Here is a 5,077-nt window from a genome sequence, read left to right on the forward strand (position 1 = left end):
GTCATTTTTATCTTCGACTTATGAGTGAGATCATATGGTATTTGACTTTCTCCCTCTGACTTATTTCACTTAGCATAATACTCTCAAGATCTATCCATGTTGTTGCAAATGGCTGGATTTCATCATTTCTTATGGCTGAGTAGTATTCCATTGTGTATATATACCACATCTTCTTTATCCATTCATCTCTTGATGGTCACCTAGGTTGTTTCCAAGTCTTGACTATTGTGAATAATGCTGCAATCAACATAGGGGTGCATGTATCTTTATGCATTAGTATTTTCAAGTTCTTTGGATAAATATCCAGCAGTGGAATAGCTGGATCATATGGTAGATCTATTTTTAATTTTCTGAGGAAACTCCATACTGCTTTCCACAGTGGCTGCACCAGTTTGCACTCCCATCAGCAGTGTACAAGTGTTCCCTTCTCTCTACATCCTCTCCAACACTTGTTTCCTGTCTTGTTAATTATAGCCATTCTGATCAGAGTGAGGTGATATCTCATTGTAGTTTTGATTTGCATTTCCCTGATAGCTAATGATGTTGAACATCTTTTCATGTGCCTGTTGGCCATCCGTATATCTCCTTTGGAGAAATCTCTGTTCAGATCTTTTGACCACTTTTTAATTGGGTTGTTGTGTTTTGTTCTTGTTGAGATATATGAGTTCTTTGTATATTTTGGATAGTAACCCTTTATCTAATACATGGTTTGCAAATATCTTCTCCCAATTGTTAGTCTGTCTTTCTGTTTTGTTGTTGTTCTCCTGTGCTGTGCAGAAGATTTTTAATTTGGTGTCGTCCCATTTATTTTTTCTGTTTCCTCTGCCCAGTCAGACATGGTATTTGAAAATATGCTGCTAAGACCAATGTCAAAGAGCTTACTGCCTGTTTTCTTCTAGAAGTTTCACAGTTTCAGGTCTTACACCCAAGTTTTTAGTCCATTTTGAGTTGACTTTTGTGCATGGTGTAAGATAATGGTCTACTTTCATTCTTTTGCACGTGGTCCGGTTTTCCCAACACCATTTATTGAAGAGATTCTCTTTTCTCCATTGTATGCTCCTGGCTCCCTTGTCAAGAATTAGCTGTCCATAAATGTGTTGTTTATTATTGGGCTCTCGATTCTGTTCCATTGATCTGTGTGTCAGTGTTTGTGCCAGTACCATGCTGTTTTGGTTACTATGGCTTTGTAGCATATTTTGAAATAAGGGAGTGTGATACCTCGAGCTTTGTTCTTTTTCCTCAGGATTCCTGTGGTTATTTGGGGTCTTTTGTTCTGTATAAACTTTAGGATTCTTTGTTCTATTTCTGTGAAATATGTTGTTGGAACTTTGATAGGGATTGCATTGAATCTACAGATTGCTTTAGGAAGTATGGTCATTTTAACTATGTTAATTCTTCCTATCCAAGAACACGGAATATCTTTCCATTTCTTTATGTCTTCTTCAATTTCTTTCAACAACATTTTATAGTTTTCGGTGTACAGATCTTTTGCCTCTTTGGTTAAGTTTATTCCTAGATATTTTATTCTATTTGTTGCAATTGTAAATGGAATTGTATTCTTAATTTATCTTTCTGCTACTTTGTTGTTAGTGAATAGAAACGCAATGTATTTTTGTATGTTGATATTGTATCCTGCAACTTGACTGTACTCATTTATTATTTCTAAAAGTTTTTTAATGCAATCTTTAGGGTTTTCTATGTATAAAATTATGTCGTCTGCAAATAGTGACAGTTTCACTTCTTCCTTTCCAATTTGCATCCCTTTTATTTCTTTCTCTTGCATGATTGCTCTGGCTAGGACTTTCAGTATTATGTTAAATTTGAAACATTTTTCTGATGGCTGCTTTAAAATCTGTTCAGATAATTCCAACATCTGGTTTATCTTGGTGCTGGAGTCAATTGATTATCTTTTACCATTTAAGCTGTGATTTTCTTGATTCTTCATATGAAAGATGCTTTTTGATTGTATCCCAGACTCCTGGACATTTTCTTTATTATATTATGCAACTTCGAGTTCTATTCGAAGTGTTTATTTTAGGAGACACTCACACTGATTTTAGTGTTAGCGTACAGATCCTGCTTTTCTGGGCCCTGGTTCTAATGTCAGCTCAACTTTTAGAGCTTTTGCATTGTTAATTTGGTTTGTTTGATTTATGTAGTGCTGAAGGGAATCTTACTGATTCCTGCTTGTGTTGACTAATGGTGTGGAAGGGATTTTCTCAGGCCAGGCTTCTGGGTATGTTTCAGTGGGTGAAGAGTGTGGTAGAGTCCCCCTACCAATGTTCCCTGGCCACAGTGATGTCACTGAGCAAGAGAGTAGAGTCTCAGGTTTGCACAGATAAGGAATCTTTCTAGACCAGGCCACTCATTATACAGAGCCCCTTTTGCTGGCATCTCTTACCTTGGTGTTTCTCAATAAAAAGAGTAGTCTTGGGCCTGGCAGGGAGGAAGAGCACTTTTCCTAGCTGTTTATTGTTGGTGGGCATTTTGATGAGTGGCCCCCGATTGATCCAAGGGAGGAAGAAGCCCATATGGGCTGCCTTCTTTTGCTAAGTTGCGGGTCAGGAAACAGCAGGTCTAGGGGCCTTCTCCTGTTGGGTAGGGTCACACAAGTTGCTTCGCTGATGTGCTAATTGTCTATTTGGCATCCCAAACCAGCTCACTTTCTTTTTACCACCTTACAGAATTCTTCTTTGTTTTCCTCTTGTGTCGTTTCCAGAATTTATAATTGTGTATGGTAGGAAGGAACAAGAAAAAATAGGTCTGTGTAATATTGTCTGGACCAGAAGTCCGTTACATATTTTACACTAAAACATGCTTCATCTGGGAGCCATGATCACCAGTATTCTCTTTGCTTATGATTATTTCAGGTGTCTTATTTGAGAATTGGTTTGATCATGATGCTCAAATATTGCAGACTAACAATATGCTACAAGTAATGCTCTCAATACTCTAATTAAAAATTGTTTTTCATAAAGATCAAAAAAATTAAAACCTAATGATATAATGGCATACACAATTGCAGATAGTAACTTTTTATTCACAGAGTTTTGAAGCAAATGACAAATTAAAATGAGATAAACAGGATTATATTTATTCTAATCAAATACTAAAATATGTAATAATGTTTCCACTGCTTATTCTAATTAAATGGTAAATTATGTAATAATGGTCAAATATAGATTTGTTTTTAATGGAGATTAATACAAATATTTGGATTGTATTTCAATCAGATTTATTGAGGAATAATTTACCTAAGCAAAATTTATTGGACTTTTATGCGGATGGTTTGATGAGTTTCACAAATACAGAGTTTTGTATTCACTGCCAAATTCAAGATATAGAACATTTCCATTATTGCATAAATTCAGATGTTTTACATAATTATAAAGATAACATTAATTATATTTACTTCTTTATCTAATATATTTATAAAATTCAATGTCTTCAGTATGTTTAAAATTGTGTTTCAAATAACATTAATTCTTTAATTATTTATGCATTATAAATACTTAACCCAACAAACAGACTATATTCCATGTGTAGTTTCACTCTGTAAAGCTGGAATATTTATAGAGCTGCTTCTATTTCCTAGTTGTGTTATAGTTTTACTTTTGTCTTTTTGAGCTTAAGGTTTCAAGAATTGAACTTATCATTTAGGAGTGAACAATTCATTTTAAGAAATTCAATCTATTCTGTGAACACGCTTGATGCGTTATTCAATTTTCAGTTATAGATGATAATAATAAGTGTTCAGGTAATAGAAGCAAACAAGCATTTGACTGGGATTCAATACGGAATGAGGTTCTCACACATTATTTGAAGTGTTGGTGGAGCAGGTTCTAAGCTGAGCTTCTAAATAATTACTGGAACTCCATCACAACAATGGCGTAGGTAGGAGGACACTTCTGTGGCCATGACTGGCGTGCTGGAGAACCAGTATACTCCCTGAACAACTGCTGGCTCTAATATCATGCTAACTTTGCTATTTATTTTTCCCCAGTTTCAAATTTTAAGACATTAACTTAAAATCTAAACAAAATAGCTGGTTTAAATATTATTAAAGTTATGAAAGTTAAATATATATTTTCATAAAGAATAATGAAATTTCATGTGACTTATGCTACATTGTCCATAAAAAATATACTTCCATAAAAACTGTGTTGAAAGGCAACATTTTTTTTCATACTTCATAAAAGCTAGAGGCAAATTTCTGATACAAATTACTTTATTTCATTCTCATCTTTGATGGTGAAGCTCAAACATTTGCATTCCAATTTAATGATACAACCGAAAATTTCTTCTGTTCCTCTCTTCACTTTGGTCCTATAGATTTACTCTGGAAGCCTCATTCATGCCTCTTACAGGAGCACCACACACTCCATTCTTGTACCAGGTCATTTCTTTTCCCCTTCCTTTTGTGATTTCCCTCTCCTTGCCATAGACTTTGGTCCCATCTTCTATTTTTTGTGTAATTCTATTTTAGTTGATGTATCTCTCTGCTCTATGCATTACTGATTTACATAGCAGGAAATTTATGAGACACTGTCTGCCATCATCCTGATTGATCTGGACCCTAACTATGCCCCTGTATTGAAAGTCACAATTGCATTCTCTAGAGTATATTTTATTTTTCTCAAGAAATGCATTAAGTCCAACCACAAAGCATTTATCTTGGATCTCTGTAGCGGTAGGACTTTTCAACAGCCTTATCTATGGGATCCATCTCCTTCTGTTATGGTCTTGTTATTATTTAAATATGGAGGATAGACATAAATGAAGCTGCTCTGCTCAGCTAGGGATCACACAGCTGTGCAAATCATCTCCATCCAGGTGTCCACAGACTTACACCAAACTTGTATAAGTTCCTTGTTTTGTTTCTTCTCTAAGCATCGAGAAACTTCTGCCTCAGTTATTGGCTCAGTGATCATAGCATTTCAGTCACGAACTATGTATGAACAACACCAAATGTCATTAACCACAAAGCTAGGGCCTAGAAATTGGGTCCTTTGTTACTATTGCCATAGGAAAGTAAACGGCCTTCCTACCTTGCCTGTCAGGAAAAAGAATAGGAAGA

General features: G+C 35.3%; 1 pseudogene; it reads right to left on the minus strand.

The window, feature by feature from the left end:
* Positions 1–4,482: 4,482 nt before the first annotated feature.
* LOC106823052 (signal recognition particle 19 kDa protein-like) lies at positions 4,483–4,823 on the minus strand (annotated as a pseudogene).
* Between the last annotated feature and the right edge of the window lie 254 nt (positions 4,824–5,077).

This window comes from Equus asinus, chromosome 3 (assembly GCF_041296235.1).
Source record: "Equus asinus isolate D_3611 breed Donkey chromosome 3, EquAss-T2T_v2, whole genome shotgun sequence".
In the NCBI taxonomy this organism is placed as follows: domain Eukaryota; kingdom Metazoa; phylum Chordata; class Mammalia; order Perissodactyla; family Equidae; genus Equus; species Equus asinus.